General features: G+C 44.6%; 1 protein-coding gene across 2 annotated transcripts in view; it reads right to left on the bottom strand.

Annotated features, from left to right (window-relative positions):
* LOC126187648 (alpha-tocopherol transfer protein-like) overlaps positions 1-19860 on the bottom strand; it is a 122097-nt gene extending 102237 nt beyond the window's left edge. The window contains exon 1 of one of the 2 annotated variants that reach the window (XM_049928856.1): positions 19729-19860. The gene's annotated coding sequence lies outside the window, so the exon portion shown is untranslated. Of the gene's footprint in view, positions 1-19674 lie in introns of both variants that reach the window. The other variant, XM_049928857.1, reaches the window with a different exon arrangement.
* Between the last annotated feature and the right edge of the window lie 2956 nt (positions 19861-22816).

Here is a 22816-nt window from a genome sequence, read left to right as displayed (position 1 = left end):
GACAAAGTGGTGGAGGATCACCACAAATGGCGATGGATAGAAAGACAGTATCCAATGCGCAAAAGAGTTAAAATGATCTAGCGGCGAAAGGGCCGATAGGAAGTCGGCCAAGACACTTGGAAGGGTTTAATTCCCCGTAGATGGTTCCCGCGAAGAGAAGACCATTGGTGATGGCAAAGTGACACCATCTGCCGAAATATGGCTACACAGAGAACATCCGAAGGAATGGAAAATCTAGCATGCAGACACAGTACTGCAGCCACACCGACGTGACCAGGAACCCACATGAACATCGCAGTGGCTACCTCAATAGCTAGAAAGCGGAAGCTTTCTAGGACCCGTTGGCTTAAGGGATGGACTGTGTGCAGCATACAGCGCCTCTGAAGCGTACAGGGCATCGGAGAATATGACAGTTAAAAAGCCCGTGTCACAGCATGTACTGGGTGGCCTGAGAGAGGACAGAGCAGTGTTATGTCAATGACGATGGCACACTCGACACTGCACTCAGTCTTAGAGCTATCAGTGGGCACGAAGATGCTATCGTAGAGTGCGAAGGTCGGGAAACTTACAACCACACAACACCCAGTCCCTGAGCGGAGAAAATCTCCGACCCAGCCGGGAATCGAATCCGGGCCGTTACGTATGACATTCCGTCGTGCTGACCACTCAGCTACCAGGGGCGGACTAATTTAACAATAAAATACGTCAATAGCAGAGCAAAAAATTGCAATTGGTATAAATCTGTGATTTTCTCCACAAATTTCTGAGTGTTGGCCGAAGAATAGTCCAGGTAGATTTAGTGTGAATGTTTCTTGGTTTAATCGCCCAGGTGTGGCATTAATTTTAACTCCTACAGCAGCTGCTACTCATGAATAACATCTCAATCGCAAGGCTGTTGGTGAATTTCTTTGTTAACACGAGTACTTGACCAGTCGCTGTCCCATATCCATCATGGATCAACAGAGATAAGATATTTGTTCGTTCCAGGGATGTAAAAAGTCTGTACAGGAGTATTCCTTTTGCCCTTTCCGGACCACCGGTTGCTTAGCATGTGATTTCCCCGCCAGGGTTGAAGACTTGATGGCTTGTTACACAGCTGTAGAAGGAGACGTGGATGCTACAGTGGTACTGGGCGATTTCATAACCGCAGTATTGTATATGAGGTCTCAAGTCTGCGTGGCCGTGTCAATCATGGAGCCAGGCGTATCAAGAAAGACACTATAAGTGCCGGATGGTGAAATGTTTGACGAGCCAACAACTTGTGAGCGATAGGCTAGAATACTTTTCCCTCACGCTGATCTCTTGGACGCCTCACTCATAGAGATGCCGGGACATTCAAGGGAGGGGGCGGCACGGTCGCCATTACAATTGTTACAGTTGAGAAGGAGGCGGGGAATCGCCCTCGTAGCCGGCTGTTGTGGTCGAGCGGTTCTAGGCGCTTTAGTCGGGAACCGCCCGACCGCTACGGTCGCAGGTTCGAATCCTGCCTCGGGCATGGATGTGTGTGATGTCCTTAGGTTAGTTAGGTTTCATTAGTTCTTACTTCTAGGGGACTGATGACCTCAGGTGTAAAGTCCCATAGTGCTCAGAGCCATTTCATTTTCGCCCTCGTAAACATCTTACGGCACGTAACACATTTGACCATGTTTTGACAGGACACATGAGTGTGGTTGTAACATTGAGACTGGTAGCAAAACTTCGGGTTTGGAATGTGTAGTCGACCTGTGATTTCATAGCCTGCCTTGATCTTCGATAGAAGCACTACTCGATTAACTGTGAGAAAAAGTGTGCGTATCGGCATTAAGTCTGCATCAACCTTTTTCATTACCTGATGGATTACAGTGACACCCCAGTCAGAGACCCAGCGTTAAATTTCCCCCTTGGTCAGACAATCAAGCATCTGGGTGTAAATAACACCACGCGAAGAATTCAGTGTACAATGGGCTTCAACATGAACAGGATACTTGTGAAGGAGTGAAGTTGTCGGGAATGACAGTCACAATTGGTCTCCAAAAGCAAAGTCCCGTTACGTAAACGAGAGAAGGATTTCACAGGGCCTGCAGTTGGATCAACACCTTTCTCTGTAATAAATTGGTTAATTGTAGCAAAGGTCTGACCTTCTTCGGTTCATGATACTATGAGGAACCGAGATACAGGTGGGAGAGTCTTTGAATCTTTAGTCTCATTCCGTTAATGTTTTGCAGACCTAGAGAGATGATGATAGGCTCATTGCGAAAAAATGCCCGATGTTTGAAAGCGTCTCTGTTGGCATGCTCCTCCCAACATCAGAGGGGGCCTCACCGACTTTAGGTGGTTGTTTACACCTCAGGTCACATACCCCAAACTCCGGACAGAGGAACCAATAGGCAACTGAGAAGGTAACAACTCAGGCAGCGACCCCTCCCTTGGCCTGGAGTGTACTTATTTTTATTTATTTATTTATTTAGTGCCAAATTACAGACCTGTTACCTGATATTTAAAACAGGTCGTACATCTTGCAATTTTCGTTTCTCATCTTTTTACAGTTTGCTTTTATTTTGTTCTATCTACAACATTTACAAAGAATGATACTTTACAAAATATCAATAATTTAAGGTTGAAATATGGATGAAATTTTTTTGTTTTTTAAGAAGAACATAAAAATATGATGGGAAAGAGGAGAGATTTGTAAGTACCATTACCGAATGTGACTGATGGTGAATATCTCGGAATGTAGTGTACCAGGTGCTAAAGGCGCACCCTACATGTATACCCGGGGGCTGGGAATTACGCGTTACCCAGTCACCTGTTAGGTGGCAAACGCGTCGCCGGCCTTCAAGATCGCACAGGGAGGAAGAAGAAACAAAGAGAAACCTCAAACGCCGAAGCGAAGGAAGGAGAGGAATTGGAGAACGAGGAAAGAAAGAAAAAGCAGGTGGGGGACTGTTCCGATGGTGGGCTATCGAAACTTTGGAACGCATTCCAGAAATTATCCAAGACATGTTCCCCAAGGGAGAGGGAAAAAGAATAGGAGGAGGATAGGCATGCAGCACAAGAAGGGAACGGATGCTGCAAAGGCTGGAGCTCTGTGGTAGCCAATCACGAATTCAGGAAAGAGTGCTGAGTCCCCTGGAGTAAGGTTCAAGATGCCAGCACAAAAGAAGCAAAGAGACACGATTAACTTTTTTTCTTGAGATGTGAAAACCAAATGAAGGAGCATGACATAATGCTTCAATAGTACGGCTATCGTGTTGTATTGTATTGAGTGTAACTGTGACCTAGAAACGATGGAGAGGCTTCGTCCCTGCCGTAGTGCGCAGTGGTTCACAGCCCCACAACTAGCCACAGCGGTCCAGTCACCCCACCCTCGCTCCACACCGAACCCAGGGTTATATTTCGGTTCGGACCCCAGTTGACCCCCCCCCCCCCCCCAAACCTCTAACCCCCACCCCCCCAGCCCTCGGAACGTCTCACACCAGACGAGTGTAACCACAATGTTTGCGTGTTAGAGTAATGATGGTGTACGCATACACGGAGAAATTGTTTGCGCAGCAGTCGCCGACGACATAGTGTCACTGAGGCGGAATAAGGGGAACCAGCCCGCATTCGCCGAGGCAGATGGAAAACCGCCTTAAAAACCATCCACAGGCTGGCCGGCACACCGGACCTCGACACTAATCCGCCGGGCGGCACGCCTTCCCGCCCAGAAAGCAGTGAGTCAGACTGCACGGGTAACCGGGTGGGCTTTATGGTACGGCTGACTCCTGACGGTTTGTAACTTTTATTCAATTCAGGACGGAAGCAGTGTTCAGCATTTTCCTGGCCTTTATTGATACTTTGTTATTAACGACCCGTTATCCCTCCATTCGTCTTGCGATTGATTTTAAGAATGAGCTAATGAGATTTTTTCCCTTCCTGCTTACAGTCCTTTGCGTCGTACCGCTTCTTTGCCTTAAATCACGTTTGTAAAAACTGACGTATTACATTTTGTTTAAGAGTCGTGCTCTCCAATTTCCTGTGCGCACGTAATGCAGTTAAAATGTGACAATAATCTCTGGATTTGATCAGTCATAGCTACACTCTTGGAAATGGAAAAAAGAACACATTGACACCGGTGTGTCAGACCCACCATACTTGCTCCGGACACTGCGAGAGGGCTGTACAAGCAATGATCACACGCACGGCACAGCGGACACACCAGGAACCGCGGTGTTGGCCGTCGAATGGCGCTAGCTGCGCAGCATTTGTGCACCGCCGCCGTCAGTGTCAGCCAGTTTGCCGTGGCATACGGAGCTCCATCGCAGTCTTTCACACTGGTAGCATGCCGCCACAGCGTGGACGTGAACCGTATGTGCAGTTGACGGACTTTGAGCGAGGGCGTATAGTGGGCATGCGGGAGGCCGGGTGGACGTACCGCCGAATTGTTCAACACGTGGGGCGTGAGGTCTCCACAGTACATCGATGTTGTCGTCAGTGGTCGGCGGAAGGCGCACGTGCCCGTCGACCTGGGACCGGACCGCAGCGACGCACGGATGCACGCCAAGACCGGAGGATCCTACGCAGTGCCGTAGGGGACCGCACCGCCACTTCCCAGCAAATTAGGGACACTGTTGCTCCTGGGGTATCGGCGAGGACCATTCGCAACCGTCTCCATGAAGCTGGGCTACGGTCCAGCACACCGTTAGGCCGTCTTCTGCTCACGCCCCAACATCGTGCAGCCCGCCTCCAGTGGTGTCGCGACAGGCGTGAATGGAGGGACGAATGGAGACGTGTCGTCTTCAGCGATGAGAGTCGCTTCTGCCTTGGTGCCAATGATGGTCGTATGCGTGTTTGGCGCCGTGCAGGTGAGCGCCACAATCAGGACTGCATACGACCGAGGCACACAGGGCCAACACCCGGCATCATGGTGTGGGGAGCGATCTCCTACACTGGCCGTACACCACTGGTGATCGTCGAGAGGCACTGAATAGTGCACGGTACATCGAAACCGTCATCGAACCCATCGTTCTACCATTCCTAGACCGGCAAGGGAACTTGCTGTTCCAACAGGACAATGCACGTCCGCATGTATCCCGTGCCACCCAACGTGCTCTAGAAGGTGTAAGTCAACTACCCTGGCCAGCAAGATCTCCGGATCTGTCCCGCATTGAGCATGTTTGGGACTGGATGAAGCGTCGTCTCACGCGGTCTACACGTCCAGCACGAACGCTGGTCCAACTGAGGCGCCAGGTGGAAATGGCATGGCAAGCCGTTCCACAGGACTACATCCAGCATCTCTACGATCGTCTCCATGGGAGAATAGCAGCCTGCATTGCTGCGAAAGGTGGATATACACTGTACTAGTGCCGACATTGTGCATGCTCTGTTGCCTGTGTCTATGTGCCTGTGGTTCTGTCAGTGTGATCATGTGATGTATCTGACCCCAGGAATGTGTCAATAAAGTTTCCCCTTCCTGGGACAATGAATTCACGGTGTTCTTATTTCAATTTCCATGAGTGTACAACTATCAAAGGGACATCATAGGTTGACTTCTTACAATACATTTTTAGTATCTGTCAATGAGTAGCAGCTAGTTCTAAACGAAGAACAATGTAAGTTAATGCAGATGAGCAGGAAAAACAATCCGTTATGTTTGAATACGGTATTAGTAGTACGCTCACGGAGACAGTCATGTCAATTAAATACCTAGGCGTAACGTTCCAAAGCTGTAAGAAATGGAACGAGCGTGCTAGGACTGTAGTAGGGAAAGCGAATGGTCGAATTCGGTTTATTTGAAAAATTTTATGGAGGTGTAGGACCTTTAGAGAACCGGCATTTGAAGGTGACTGCAGAACGATTTTACTGCCGCCAAAGTCCGTTTCGAGTAAGACAAGAAAGATAAGGTAAATTAGATCTCATACGGAGGCATATAGATAGCCCTTTTCCCTCGCTCTGTTTGCTAGTGGAAAAGGAAAGGAAATAATTAGTGGAGGTGCAATACCCTTCTCTCTCACCCGACGTCTGCTTGCGGAGTATGTATGTAGACGCAGACTGTTCCGTCATTATTATGTTAAAAGTGACTCTCACTTTCATTCCGACGTTCTGCTGTTTAGAACAGTTCATAATCTCGAAAAACTGTTGAAAATTTTCTGTGAAATTATTAATTAAGGTAAAGTGATGGCAATTTGTCTGGGCGTCATATTAGGTGAGATGAGCATGACTTGCTTTTATGATTTCGTTTACTGTCTGTCACGATGAGAAAGCAAAAATGCACACTTGTTGCTTGCGTAATCAGGTTTGACAGCTTTGAGACTCGAGTAACGAGATAAATTTTACACAGCTCGAGGTCAGAGTAAACGGTCGTCGTCGCCTTTGGTAGAGATGGTGTCCAATTATCTAATGTCTTTCCAAAATGATGCAATTCTGCGGATGACAAGATAAAACCCTTCGCAATCTCTTAAAGATTATTGTTTATGACGTTTTTCCACTACCGTCACGTGTTTTCTCCACGTTTCTGAACATAATTGAGCGTAATGTGAGGAATTAGACATAGACCAACGTAACCTAAAACACACCAGGGAAGTTTCAAAATGAGAAACGATATAGGTGATGTGTCTAGAAATTAGTACTCAAAATTCTAAATAAATATATCATAACCAGAAAGCTATGGAAGTTGCGGCTTGCACTGAGAACGGCTCATACGAATATACAAGACGTGCACTTTGGTAAAACTACTGACATCTCATCTGTTAGTTAACGTACACGTAATGCTATCGGAAAATCGCAGTAAAGAACACAACAGTACTGAATGCTACCTCGAGGGCGAAGAGTAATGTGAAATGTTGGCTGACAGTTACACTGTGTGTGTGTGTGTGTGTGTGTGTGTGTGTGTGTGTGAGTTCTGAGAGGGGAGCGGGAGGGGGGGCTACACTTCACCACGCTGTTCACATTAGTTGAAGTAACAATGAAAACGTAACTGGCTTGGAAGTCAGTAGGAAATGCTGTATCATACAAATAACCCTTCATTGGAACACTATGTATAGTTTTAAATTCTGCAGTAAAACCATTCTTTCTGTTTCTTTTCTTTCGTTCCCTCCATTAATCAGTGGCAGTTATGTGCCATGTAGAGAGGTCACACTTCTAGATCCTGTTAGGTACGCAAGTAAAGAAAATTTGACTGAGTTACAATTCCTCAGTTTCGTCGTATATCACATAGGGTGATTCAGAAAGAAAGAACATATTTAAATTATTTTTATAGACAAACTATAGAGGATGAAAACGCTTTGTCACTGGATAGGGGAAGGTTCAAGGTTTGGTACAATTTCAACTGGGCATTTTTGGTGGTTCAGAATGGCTCTGAGCACTATGGGACTTAACTTCTGAGGTCATCAGTCCTCCAGAACTTAGAACTACTTAAACCTAAGTAACCTAAGACCATCACACACATCCATGCCCGAGGCATGGTTGGAACCTGCGACCGTAGCGATCGCGCGGTTCCACTTACTGCCTAGAACCGCTCGTCCACTTCGTCCGGCTTTTTTGGTGGTAACATGGCGACTACATCACAAGAAAAATCATTTTTTGTGTAGGAATTTGCTCGAAGTCAATGCATTCTTCACGTGTAACGCGCATTCCGCCGTCGATGCGGCAAGAAACCGCCTCTGCCCAAGTATATTTATGACTTTCATACAATAGTCTCGGAAGTAGGCTGGATATGCAAAGGGAACAGGACTGTTAAGCACGCACGTCTGATGAAAATGTCCGGAGTATCAGAGATGTGTTCGCCAACAAGATGGGCAAGGGCAGGAACTTCGTCTCCCTCAAACAACGATGTTGCGTCTGCATATGACGCGTTGCAAGCTGCAGTTACTACAACCATTGCGTCCCGGTGGCCGTAACAGGAGGCACTAATTTTATATTTCAGTTCTCCAGGGTATGGCAGACGACACTTTTTACGAACGACTCATCTAGTTTGGTCGACTCGATGTTTCTTTTATTGGGATATATCAACCAGGTAAATCATGTGAGACAGCTCTCCATCAACTCGTTGGGAGAGTGGAGAAAGCACATCACTTTCAAGAAATAGCCCTCTGCATCTTCCTGGACATCGAGGAGGCCTTTAGTAATACAACCCTCGATTCCACGGTTAGGGCAGCAGAGGTGCATGACCTAGGGATCACTATATGTAGGTGGACTAGGGTCGTGCTTAGTGGAAGAAACGTAAAGGCTACCGTGATGAATGAAAATATGGTAATTAACACCGCTAGAGGTTGCCAACAAGGAGGAGTTCTGTCCCCTTTATTGTGGAATCTAGTGGTGAACGAACTCATTCAGGAACTAAATTCCAGACAATGCTTTTGCCAGGGATACACAGATGACCTTGTCATAGTAATAATTGGCAAAGAAGTTACTGACAGAGTTAGGAATATGGCAGACGGTGCACTGGGCATTGTGCAGGACTGGTGCATTAAACAGGATTTAAGGGTTAATCCTCAGAAGACTGTTGTGGTACCATTCACGAAGAAGCATATCTATCACTCAAGTTGTAATCTAACGTTCTTCTATGAAACTGTACCTGTGAAGGGGATAGTGAAATATCTCGGGGTAACCTTAGATGAGAAACTAACATGGACCCGTCACATTAAGAGTATCTGCTCCAAGGAGAAAGGTACTCTAGAGAGTACCAGAAGGGCTCGTGGCAAAATCTGGGGCCTAAGACGCAGAGGTGTGCACTGGATATAAACCAGGGTGGTTAGACCTAGGATCTCCTACAGGTCTATAGTGTGGTAGAAGAAGGTAGAAAAGCAGCTTGCACTTAAGGAGCTTGCTAAGGTGCAGAGACAGGACTGCTTAGCCATAACAAGAGGAATTAGCAGCACACCAATCGCTGGAATGGAGGCCACGCTGGACATGCCTCCACTACACCGTTGGATGAAGATGAAGGCAGCTGCTGGTGCATACAGACCCAAAACTGGTAAAAACTGGATCTCACTGCGATATCCAGAATCACACACTAAAATAGTGAGTAAGGTTAATATAGGAATGGCTGGGGAAATGCCGGCCGACTATATAATAACTTCCAGCTACTTCAGTAAGCCATACAATATAATAATAGGATGCAGGGAGCAGTGGGAAAAAACAGTTCGACACCATACGGGGGACATTGTCGGGTTCACTGATGGGTCGAAAACAGACCAAGGCGCTGGGGCCGAGGTGTACGGAGTACAGCCAAGACTGGACGGCATCATCTCTCTAGGAAAACTGGCCTCGGTGTTCCAAGCTGAAATTCCTGCAATCAGAGCGTGCGCGGAGAAGAATATGCGCAGGTGCTACAATGACCGTGGCATATATATCTATTCAGACAGCCAGGCATCCCTGAAATCATTGGCAGCTCCTGAAACAAGATCTAAGATTGTTGCAGAAAGTCACAGGTCTCTGGTAGAGCTAGGGGAAAGCAATTGGGTGGACCTAGTGTGGGTTCATGGCCACTCAGCGATCGGTGGTATTGAAGAAGCCGACCGATTGGCCGGGATGGGGGACCGGACACCGTCCTGAAAATCACCAAGGCTATGATCAAACTAGAACTACGAAACTGGCTTAGGAAACAGCACGTAGAATACTGAACAAAGGTCTAGAAAAAAATATATGGTAAGGTAATTCTGCCAAAGTCGTGTTTTAAAAGAAACTCTGTAATCATGGGCTTAGCAGGAAAGAGATTAAACTCATGGTTGGACTGATGACCGACTATGGGAATTTGAAAAACACCTACATACAATGGAGATAACGGAAGAAGACACTAAATGTAGGATCCGTGATGAGAGTGAAGAAACTGCATCACACCCAATCTTCGAACACACGGCACTGGAGAGGCAAGAGACACAGAATTTTCGGAACAACTAGATCTGAAGTAATTGTATCTAACAAAAAATTTTTAAAGGGACTACTTACACTATTTAAGGGCATTGGTTGACTTTACTAGATATACAGGGAGCGATACCGCACAATACACTCGGTTTTGGTGCGGACAGTGGTGGGTTGGACCAAAGCTGTCTTAGCTTCCCTGCCAAAATCAAATCAAATCAAATCTCCAGGATATGGCAGACGACACTTTTTCCGAACAACTCATCTTTTCGGCCGAATCGGCGTTTCTTTTATCGGTTTAAGTAAACCGTCATAATTTATGTACTGTATTTGGGGTTCAGAAATTTCAGGCATCGCCGCAGGACTTGAGGCCCACCGAAAGCGAATGTGTTTTCTGCCATTTCTGTTCACAAAGTTTATGGACCTTTCTTTTCTGCGGAGGAAACAATGACAGGCAGTTACACCTGGGCATGCTGCAAAATTGATTTATTTCTCAACTTCACCAAGATTCCAGTGATTTCATTTTTATGCACAGCGCCGCTCCGGCTCACATTTAACTTGAGGTGCGGCGTTATCTTAACAACACTATCCCACAACGTTTGATTGGAAGATGTGGACAGCATTGGTCTCCCCGGTCACCAGACCTCACATCTTGCGAATTTTTTTCTGTGGCCCTACTTAAAGGAGTGTCTTTGTCCACATATGACAGCTACTCTTCAAGATTTGACAAATCTACTGGTTCAGGCTGTTGATTCAATAAACAGGGGCCTGTTGACTCGTGTGTGGAATGAAATGTGTCTCCAGCAACGCATCGCTCTCATGTTAAGTGTATGTTCTAGTGTCTGTACGAACATAAAACTGTGTGTGTGTGTGTGTGTGTGTGTGTGTGTGTGTGTGTGTATGCGTTTGGTGCTTACAGGCGCTCAACGGCGACATAATCACGTCCATAGTAAAAATTTTAAATCTTTCTTTCTTTTTGGATCACGCTGTATTTCGCCATCAGATTTGCAGTGGTGTCAATAAAAGAGGCTTATAATCTCTGTTTTACATTTCTGTAGATTATACCAACCTTTCCCGTCTGTAGTATAGCGTCATACAGTTGGTTAGATATATACCTCTTGAGTAGAATTTCTGATGGATGCACCAGTTCTCAAAATACAGCTTGGGTTTCTGTAAAACATACATATTTTGGTCCGAGATCTAGCGTACTGCCTCTAGAGTAGGCAATTCATATATTCAGAAACATTGTTAGAAACCCACTCACTTTACGCATTGAAGTATATTGAATATGGTCATCTTGCCGCAGTAGTTTTTGAGTAATTCCGTTTATTACTGTCTAAATGAAAGCTAAAGAGATGATTATGCAAATGCGCTAGATAGGATACACGTAGTTTCTCGTGAAATCATGATGAAATACTTAAGTAGTAACGTCAGTTATGGAGCGATAATGTTGTACGATCTTGAGACGTTTTCCTATATAAAACAGAAATATCACAGAACATTCGCGATTTCACATTGCTGTGTAACATGCAGGTTCTTTCACAACAGTCTGCATCTCAAAAAAATGGTTCAAATGGCTCTGAGCACTATGGGACTTAACTGCTGTGGCCATCAGTACCCTAGAACTTAGAACTACTTAAACCTAACTAACCTAAGGACATCACACACATCCATGCCCGTGGCAGGATTCGAACCTGCGACCGTAGCGGTCATGCGGTTCCAGACTGTAGCGCCTAGAACCGCACGGCCACTCCGGCCGGCCGTCTGCATCTCAAGGAAAGATACAGCAAGGTTTTCTTTCCCCACTACTCGTTTTAGCGGAAGGCAGTCATACACACAGTACCACCGATGGAAGATGATTATAAAGAGTTCGTGCCTTTAAATGGGAACCTCCTAGATGGGGTAGGAAATTCATACAAGAAACAGTAATCTCGCAGGCCTACAACTTCTCCGTATATTTTTTACATGGGCGGGACTCTTCCTGGAAATAAACCTCACACTGAAACCTGGCTTACCTGGTTTAGCAGCGTACTAAGTGATGGTGCTGAAAGTGAATGTGTAGGAGAATTAGTAGGAAAATTAAACGAACTATAGCACCTGTACTGCCGTAATGATCGATGCAAAGGAGACGAAACCTCATGAACCTTGAGATCAAGGAAATACTCTGTCTTTAACAGAGCATCCTTCATGAAGTGATGACTCTAGCAACAACAGGTGAGTTAATGAACGAAAACAGTTAAAGGAGCAGTTAAGAAAATAGAAACAACTGGATAATCGGATGAAGAGATTTGGTGATGTGAGATATTCGTTTTCCACAGAAGACGGATGAAAATATGAAGGTGGGAAAACTTCCAGACCGATTGAAACTGCACTGGATTGGTATCTAGACATAACCCACGACATGACTCGGAACTTTATATCGCATGAAGGCCGTCCTAACTTCACAATATTAAATGTCTCTGTGAAATACTGAATAAAATTGTAAACGGATGGCAGTTTTTTCGGGTTTTTGCCGTGTCATAAAATCAACACTACCCGATATTTCGGCGATCCATCTGTCCGCCATATTTAAGAGAACGCTTTTGCTACGTCCGCTGCTGCTACAGATGTTGAGTCACACTGAAAACTGACGCCAAGGCTGCAGATACTCGTCCCATGTAGCTTCAATATCGTAAACAATGCATGTGCCGCGCCTCATAGTTGGAGCCTCCAATGATATATCTATCGCACTCAAAAGATCGTCAAACACTCGGTTCGGCTGCACCATAGAACATTCGTACAGCGTCCTGCTAAGAGGAAAACCATAGGCTTCATTAATCAAACCAACCTAGGCTTCATTAATCAAACTATCTGCTAATCTAATTTCAGTCGCCTCCTTATAAACGCTGCTCTAAGACTCGGAAGTAATGGCAACCATCAGGGCTTCCTCAAATTTCATCCCGTGTCCCTCGTTTCAACAATGTTCTCCTATAGTGTGAAGGCGATGTTCCACGCATCTGTCCTGAACTGTGCGGATCGAACGGCCGGTGTAGGCCTTCACGTATTGACACAGAGTTTTGTGTATGCCGGGAATTGTAAGCCCCCAAATCATCTTTAATAGAGCCGAATATGACCCTCCACTTCACCTGTTTTCATCTCAGCATTAAATACGTTAAGGAGGTCAAAAGTGATGGGAGATTTCCATTTTAGGGCTTCACTATTTACAAAACATGTGGTGCTCTGCGATACTACTCACCGAAAGCCGACACTCGGAGATCGGCATCTGCATGCTAAGAGTTACCGTCCACCGTATTAATGTAGTGGTATTCGTAGGATTCTGGTAATCACAGCGTAGGCCCATGTTCCTGATGGGGCAGTTTAGCGATGGAACTTTTACTTTTGACGGCAGCGTTTGAAAAAAAAAAATATTCTGGAAAGCCGATTCCTCGCGCCATGCTATTTAGAACATCCCCGTAGGTTCAAATATGTGAAATGCAGTCTGGTGGCGTCATCGACAACCACCGATATTTCGACAGAAGCACAACCTGTCATTTTCAGGACAAAACTGAAGCGAGTAAGCTATGTGCAAGCCACTTTATAACTGTTGCTTTTACAGAAACTTCGTAAAGATAACTAATACCAATCCACCCACCCACACACCCACCCACCCACCCACACACCCACCCACACACACACACAGACACACACACACACACACACACACACACACACACACACACACACACCCACACACCCACACCCACACTCACACCCACACTCACACTCAAACTCACACCCACACACACACCCACACTCACACCCACACACAGCAAACACTACCTCAATCACAAATCAAAGATGACCGAAGTAAGAAGTTATCGATAGTGAAATTGATAATCAAAGGGTGTAGTTGCATAAACTCTTTCCCTCTGTTTTTGACTAGTGAGAGAACAGGAGGCTATGCAGAAATTAAACAAAAACCACTATCTACGATCTCTCTTTATAAGCTTACTTGATAATTTGGTTTCAACTGTTTCCGTAATACCACTGTCCCAAAAGCTGCAAGTACATGTCAGAATCTCCGTGTTGTTACATTCCTCAGGATGACCGGTACGAAGGCGATGTTCTGAAAGGGCGAATTTGCTCGGCAGTTGTAAGCATGTCTGCCACCTATGCACAGAAAACCCGTCTTCTACAGTCCTAACAATCTGACTGACATACGACATGTCACAACAGCAAGGAATACGCTAGACCCCCGCCTTAAGCAAACCAATATCATCCTTCATGAAACCTATAAGGACCCTGATCTTAGATGGAGGTCGAAATACACACTTCACAGCATATTTCCGCAAAATACGACCAATTCTGCTTGTAATGCTCCTTGCGCAAGGAAAAAAGGCCGTAGACTTTGGTGCCTCCTCCGTATTATCATCACTCACCTGGTGCACAGTTGGTCAACAGCGCAGTCTGATCCGTCATTCACTTTAACCATTCTGAGGAGAGGTGATTTCGAGATGGGTTAACCCAGCTGACGTAATCTCAGGGTCGGAGATGACATGGGTCCTGTGATTCAACGTACGAAGTTTCCCCTTCATGTTGAGCCGAATGGTGACTACTGTCAGCCTACAAAAAAAGTGTTCCAATGGCTCTGAGCAGTATGTGACTTAACATCTTTGGTCATCAGTCCCCTAGAACTTAGAACTACTTAAACCTACCTAACCTAAGGGCATCACACATATCCATGCCCGAGGCAGGATTCGAACCTGCGACCGTAGCGGTCCCGCGGCTCCAGACTGAAGCGCCTAGAACCGCACGGCCACATACGCTGGCGTCAGCCTACAGATACAGGTAAGTGTGAGCAGGCTTCATACAAACGACATGCCCCAACGTACCATCTACCTTCCTTCTAACACATAAAACATAAAGAAAGGGAAAAATAGCGATCCTCCTCCACCTCCACGGTGAAACGTATATTCGGATGGGTTGAATTCACATATTATAAAAGTCATTCAAATTCTCACTACCATGTAGCAAAGTGTTTTCCTGCACGATGTGTCGGAGCACCAATGTTACTCACAATCCGACACCTTCCATGTGGACCATGTGGCGGCCATATAACCAAGGGCGAACAGCACAATAGGAAATGAAACTCTTGATAGTCTCGTGCAATTAGTTTTTTCTCAACACCTATCCTACAACAGGCTGAATCAGCGAGTAAACACAGCATCTTTTGAACGTAATCCTGCACTGTCGACAACTGTGCACCGATTGAGATGGTAATACCGAGGAGGCAACAAAGTCTACTGCCTTTTCTTTACGCAGGGGGAATTTCAGGCAGAATTGGTCGCATTTTGCGGAAATATGATGCGAAGTGTTTGTTTAGATCATCATCTATGATCAACGTCCGTTTAGTTTCCGGGAAGGATGATCTTTATTTGCATGAGACAGATGTCTACAGTATTTCTTGCAGTTGTGGCACGTTATTATTGGTCACATTATCACGACTGTGGAGGACCAGTTTACTGCTCATAAACGACACACACGCTTACAACAGCCGAGCAAATCCGCCATTGCAGAACGCTGTCTTTACATCGGTCATCCTATTGATTGTAACGACGGAGATTCTAACATGCACTTGCAGCTCTTGGGGTAGTATTATTAAGAGAGCTGTCGAAAAATATTAGCAAGTAACCTTACAAAGGGAAATGCTGGTTTATGCTTAGATTCGGCATCGACTCCTGCTATGTAACTTTTGAAGAAACAGAGGGAGGAAGTTTAAGCAACTGTACTACCGATAGCCGGCCGTTGTGGCCGAGAGTTTCTAGGTGCGTCAGTCCGAAACCGCGCTGCTGCTACGGTCGCAGATTCGAATCCTGCCTGGGGCATGGATGTGTGTGCTTGTCTTTAGGTTAGATAGATTAAAGTAGTTCTAAATTCTAGGGGACTGATGACCTCAGATGTCAAGTCCCTTTGTGCTCAGAGTCATCTGAACCATTTGTACTACCGATAACTTCTGTCGTCGATCATATTTGATTTGTGATGGCGCTAGTGTTTTCAGTGTGTATGTGTGTGTGTGTGTGCTGTCTTCATGGAGTTTCTCTGAAAATCGAAATTTCGACATACCTTACTCGCTGCCGTTACGCTTTAAGAATGGTGTGCTCCTGTCGAAATATCGGTGGTTTTCGACGACATCACCCGTCTGCATCCCCTTGAGTTATCTGAACATGGTATACTCCTGGAGAAGCTAAGGTCTCACATCCCCGGAGGTGCACGAAGAAGAACATTGTTCTGTGGCCTTTAATACTTACGCTGCGATTACTACGTTTGACATTGGAAGAAATCTAAGGAGTTTCATGGAGGTGGCCCATGCGTCCTGTACGCTACAGAGGCTCATTTCGACCTCGGCCTCAGTTCTGCCCACAGACGTATTATCCAGTAAATAAGGCTCCCAGAAGACACGGAGCTGCATGATCGCACCGCTATGACACAAACACAAATGAGGAGACCTAGACAGATCACACCACGACGACGGCAAGAAATGTCGACAGATAAATCCTGCACCCAGTGCCCATTATCATCATTAATAACACGAAATAAGAGTAGCGTATGTAACCAGTTTTTTGTGGGACTCAGAAGCAGCAACAGCTTTCTCCTGAAGATGACCAACAGACGTATCGCCAAAATATCGAATCATGTTGACTTTACGATCCAGAAAACCCGGGGAGACTAAGAATTATTACGCCGCGGAAGCCTAAGAGTACACAAAGTAATAAACATTTTCACTTCGTTACCGACAAGAGTCTGGAACTTGTCTCTCAAGATTATATCTCACGCAGAAACTGGAAAAAGTACAGTATTAAACGTCGGTGATATTTTATATTCTTAACAAACTTAGAATTTATAATTCATACCTCAGACAAAACGAATTGCCAAGAATAAACTTGGTTAACACAATACAACAATAAATAAACTCTTGTTTACAGAATGACTTTTTATTCTGCAGTGAAAGAACACCAGTTTGAGGATTCTGGCAGATGAAAGTGATATGCCGAATCGGGACTGGAACGTGTAACCTTCTTTGCAGAAGTACTAGATGCAATATACGCACGAGGACCTGTCATGTTAGGACAGCAGGTGACGGTTATTGGCTGAAGTAAAGTTGCGATAAAGGAGCTTGTGTGTTGCCAGCACAGCTTAATCGGTGGAAAATTTGCCCCCGTAAGGTGAAGTTTCCGCGTCCAGCTCGGTCCGGCACACAATTTCGTATCAGCCATGAAATTTTAGCTACTATTTACTTTATTTCAAACCTTGCATGGGTGCTTAGTTAAATAAATAATAAAAATGCAAATATTTTTTAGTAGCTGTAAGTCCGATTACGCAAGTCTCGTAAACGGCTGGCCCTGACTAGTTTTAGTACGCAATCTGACTGCTTAGAATGACAACAAGAATGTAAGAAAATTTTCGTTAAGACAGTTAATTAATTAAGTCCCCAGCAACTATAAAATCTACGAAGCCAACATAGCACAAGTGTAGCTGTTCTGTGTGTGGAAGTATGACTCAACGTACACATCTGGCACGGTTCTTATTCAACAAGACAAGAATTTTTAAATACCATTTATACTGACGTGATAAAAGAAAATTAGAAATACTATAATTGTGCAAGAAAACCAAATTACACTCTAATACAAGAACACACGCCAGATGCTTTGTTGACTGAACCTGTAATAACACATTATTCAGGTCACTGAAAGAATAAAAGAATAAAAGAAAATACCTCCATATATATTGACGAAATGCACTCTGAACATTACAATATCTCCATTAGAACAACATCTGCTATCTCTCCCATCAAACCACTGCATAAAACATGGAACAACACTCTCCACTACCACATCTCACTCTGACTTCACGACAAGCAGTGTCCACCACAACTTCTCGGTAAGCACTGCCTGTCGCTGCGTCTCAATAATCACTGCCAGTGGAGGCGGCGGAACAATACTCTCTGGCGCGATTTCTGGCGCTGTGGCTCAGTGTAGCCACCTTTCAACCTGTTTGGAAGTTTTTTGAAGTAGAGTATAGAGATACAGCAGAAACATCAGACCAATGGATGCCAATGCAGGAAGCAACTCCGTTATCAGGTGTTGGAGACAGGCCGCCGTGTCGATTTCTGATGATATCTTTCGGATGCGATATGGAGGGCATGGGATCAGCACACGATTGTACGGCCACTGTCGGCTTTCCAGACGTTGGAGCCGCACTTCTCATTCAGGTAATCCGCAGCTCGTGGTCTAGTGGCTAGCGTTGCTACCTCCGGATCATGGGGTCCCGGGTTCAATTCCCGGCGGAGTCGGGAAATTTCTCCGTCTGGGGACTGGGCGATTGTGTTGTCATCATCTCCTCCTCATTCTCCAAGTGGCGAAATTGGAACTGGAAAGATTGTAAACTTGTACGGGCGCTGATGACAACGATCTTGAGCGCCCCACACACAAAAATCATCTCTCAGTTGCCACGGTGAGGCTGAAGGGTCCCATTCCCGTCTTCTCGCCATCGAGGTCTCCCTGGCCGTACTGGTGACTGGACTCGGGTGTTACTGACATACGATTTTCAATGAAAGGGAAGCGACGGTTGTAATGAATCGGAACAACATGTCCAGGAGTAGTAGACCATGCTCTTGCGAACAAGATATCCTTAGTTTGTTTCTTCGGGAAACAGTGACTGCTCATACGTCGTTAGCATTGCATGTATTACGGTTAGCGCATGTTCGTTACTGTACAATAACAACCCGAAATAGAGGTTGGAATTATATTCAGGTATTATGAATATACTGTATAATGCAGCGATCATTTTAATTCATCTTTCCAGCAGAGAACGATAGAGTATCAATAGGTAAAAGAATGTGCTGATGCTCTAATTGGAGAAAAATTACTTCTCGAATAAACAGCTGAGAGGAAAGGCAGCGGTTGTAGATTGTTTATAGAACTAGCCTTCCGTTTACTTTCCTTGAGAGAAACCACGAAAATTCTAAAACAGTGACTGTATTTAGAGAAGATAAAAAGAAAAATTTTTAATGCAACAAACGTACCGTTTCCCCCGCTATATGTCCATGAGTTATCAGAGTCTAGCGATGTTGAGAAACGTTGTTCAGACTGCCATGTAATGAATGCTGTTTGAGAGATATGTTGAGATTGTCCATTTATAATAATGCACGACTGGAATCTACAGCGTTACCGATACACAGCCTGGAAGAGCTGAATATCTGCTTGACTGAACAAGCATCAATTACTCGTGAAACACCTGAAGGTTTGAGCATGTTACTCAGTCATTAAACACGCCCATCTCAGTTATGCATTAACATAAATTTACTACAATTACAGCAATATCGCTAAAATAATATGTATCACGTGGCAATTTCAACAACGTCTCTGAACATCACTAGCGTCAAAATTTGCATGGGCCCAAGAAGGAAATGGACGCATGTTTGATATTTTCCTCATATAAAAGAACTTGTCTTATCCCTTATAAAATGTTGTATACTAAAATTTTGTTACATCCTGTACAATTCAGTTTAATCTGAAATTCAGAACAACGTGGAAAGTGGAAACTTTAAATCACTCGCAAAGTTAGAAATTGGGAGTTCCGTTAGCTGTAAATACTGATGTATTAAATAACGGAAAATTACATACAGACAGCAACAGTTATTTAATTTTCCCGTTGTTTTTAACCACGAATATAAATTTGTAACACTAACATAAAAATCTTGGTCTTTGATTAGGTATTCATGAATTTTTATATGCAAAAATAATTATTCAAAACAAAACAAAACTAACAAATCTGAAACAGTAACGAATCACAGTTAATGTAAGAGTAACGTTTTACCGTTTGGTTTGTGACAATAATTCACGGAAATGTCCCCACGCCTGGTCACAGTACCTGTGTTCCGTTTGCACCAACACTGCGACCACAGCTAAGATCGGGGCTGCTCTGTGCGGCGGACGGTGTGGTCTGTGGGGACGGTTCGCAGCCCTGGCTGCCTGCAACTGTGGTCTGCACGCCACCTCCAGGTCGCCAGTGAAAAACTGTGGCCTTCCAAACAGCGAGTGGTAAACGTGGATCTCTTGAACAGGCCGACGGTCGTTTTGCTCGATGTGGGTAACCATTATGAAAGGAACTAGCACGTGAATGCAGACAGAGCAGATGAATCAGCGTCTTTCAAGGTCACTCGGTTCACGTGTTAAGTACATGGATCTCTTGAACAGGCCGACGGTCGTTTTGCTCGATGTGCGTAATCATTATGAAAGGAACTAGCACGTGAATGCAGACAGAGCAGATGAATCAGCGTCTTTCAAGGTCACTCGGTTCACGTGTTAAGTACATGCAACAGACAGTGAATTCACTGGCTCATATCCTTTCAGGCAAGGTGCCTGCAAAAAGATACTCTTCAGCAGTTGTTAAATGTCGTCCATACTACTAATTGCAAACATATAGGACCCTACACGCGCACCAACCAGCCGACTGACCACTTCTTTTCACAGCCAACACACGTCCCTACCGAGTTCAGTCACAAGCAAAACTTCTCATTGCATGCCCCTCATTTTTAGAGGTAAAATGGCCCAGTGTATAGCCACTCAAAAGCTGAACACAGATCAAGACGGAAAACACGAAGGAGATGCACTGAACTGCGAAGAAATAAGCCAAATAGACACAGTGAAAGGTCACAGCTTAATATGTGTTACATTGAGCGGACTCGAAGAACAGCGCTGTCACGGTTGTTTGGTGACTTTGTTGGACAGTCAAGCGGCAGATCCGTGTTCAGTTCTTCCTCCTGCCCAATTTTTCTTCACAAATTTTTGACTTGGCCGTTCAGTCATTGACGGGTCTGTCCTCTTTCTATAGTCTTGGCAATTTTTGTACTATACATTGGTTACAGAATATGAGCGTTATGGTAAGGGTATATTACCATGTCAAGTAAATGTGATAAATAGTGAGAGCAGGCAAGATACCGCATAGAAATGAAAACAACAAATAAACGGTGGTGAACTGTGTTACAATGTGGACTCTGTTACAACAAAGGAATTCAAGAGTCAAAACTTCCAAAATGGAACGCAAAAGTATTGACATGTGCTAATTGTGTATAACTATTAGAAGGTACGCAAGTCAGGAGGTCCCTTCGTCACACTTCGCTGTTGGAAACGGACGTAACACCATAACACAGACACAAATTTGATTACAGCGTACGGACACATTAATGACCGGACGGACGGATTTTGTGGGAAGAAAAAAATGAGGGACTTTTGAACACAGGTTTTCTTCTTCGTAGTCCAACACCGTAACCGAATAACCACGAAGCCATGGCTATTCAACTTCGGTCGATGTTGCACATCGTAAACTTGAACTTCTTCCTGTTTCCATGCTTGATCTGTGTTCAGTTTCTGACAGTTATCCACCGGGCCATCTTACAGTAAATCTGTGCCGCGAGGAAGGGGGGGGGGGGAGCGGTGATGGGGAGTTTTCCTTATCAGCGATTACAGCGCCGCCCTGTTCCTATCGCTGGTTACGAATTGTTCATTGAGGTTATGTTCGACGAGATGCCGCAGAGTCTGGCACATAAAGAAAAACTATAATTTGCCTTGGCTGTTTTAGAGGTACCAAGGGCGAAAAGGTCGAGAAAAAGCTGTGAGAAAAGGAGTGACTAAGGCAAAGAAAGAAATTCAGCCACCCTCTGTTACATAAGGAGCTGGGAATCTATGATTTTCGTAATTATGTAACAAAGAATGAAACATACTTTTCAGAAAAGACATCACAGTCGCCATTGACTGTATAAAATATTTATTATTACGATTCCAATTTCGGCCGTATGGCCATTTTCAAGTACGTCCGAAATTGCAATCGTAATAATAAATATTTTATACAGTCAACGGCGACTATGATGTCTTTTAAGAAATATTATATGACTGTGAATCCCAACCATGAGAAGTTAATACTTTTCAGTGTTGCTGAACTTCTTCGAATTATTCTTAACAGAGAAGAACAGTCATGAGAGAGGCTGAAAGCTACATTACGGTTTCTTGTTAGTTACATTACGGTTTCTAACCAGAGCGGGGTCCGTCCCCGGAAGCTGAGTGGTCAGTGTGACAGGAACCGGGTTCGATTCCCGGCTGGGTCGGAGATTTCCTTCGCTCAGGGACTGGGTGTTGTGTTGTCCTAATATTCATCATCATTTCATCCCCATCGACGCCCAAGTCGTCGTAGTGGCGTCAAACTGTAAGACTTGCAACCGGCGAAAGGTCTACCCGATGGGGGGCCCCAGTCACACGACATTTACATGTTTTAGCCAGTGCCAGAATTTCAGAGCTCAAATTTGGTGCATCTGTACCCCAAAATTATTATCTACAATGATACCTGGAACCTGCATCGTGTTTTGTAGTCGCCTGACGAAATAGGTAATAATAGCGCAAAATAAGTAAAACAAAAGATGTTAATGTAAACTTTATTAATTTATTTACGAACGTAGAAAGAAAGGTGTCGCCTGAAAGTGTAATAAACTCATTTCTGATTAGAAGAAGAAAGACTAGAAATGGTGGTGTCACATATTATGTAATAAATACAAGAGGTACATAGGAATTGAAACATTTAGCAACTTCAGAACTGTAAAAGACAGTCCTTCACTTTGCTCTTCGTAGTAGACGGATTGGACTTACGCTGGCTTTTTTGATACTTCTAATAATGAAGATAATGCGTTTTATATATAATAATCCGACGACTGTCTCTTTTTCGAGTTTTAGATTTTATTTCTGATACGTATCAGAAATTGAGTCTGAGATCCATTGTGTCTGTATGTCCTTTCTCAGATTTCATTTCCGCTAGGTATCGGGAATAAAACCCAAATACCGAAATACAGATGGTCGACGGATTTCTTTTACGCAGAATATGTATCTTTTACTCTCTCTATGTGTAACATGAAACCTTTATGGATTTGTCAAAAAATGAGACGTACTTCATTTCTTGCATCTCAATAGCT

The sequence above is a fragment of the Schistocerca cancellata genome, chromosome 5, assembly GCF_023864275.1.
Source record: "Schistocerca cancellata isolate TAMUIC-IGC-003103 chromosome 5, iqSchCanc2.1, whole genome shotgun sequence".
In the NCBI taxonomy this organism is placed as follows: domain Eukaryota; kingdom Metazoa; phylum Arthropoda; class Insecta; order Orthoptera; family Acrididae; genus Schistocerca; species Schistocerca cancellata.
The sequence above is the reverse complement of the archived record's forward strand: the minus strand, read 5'-3'. Positions and strand labels throughout refer to the sequence as shown.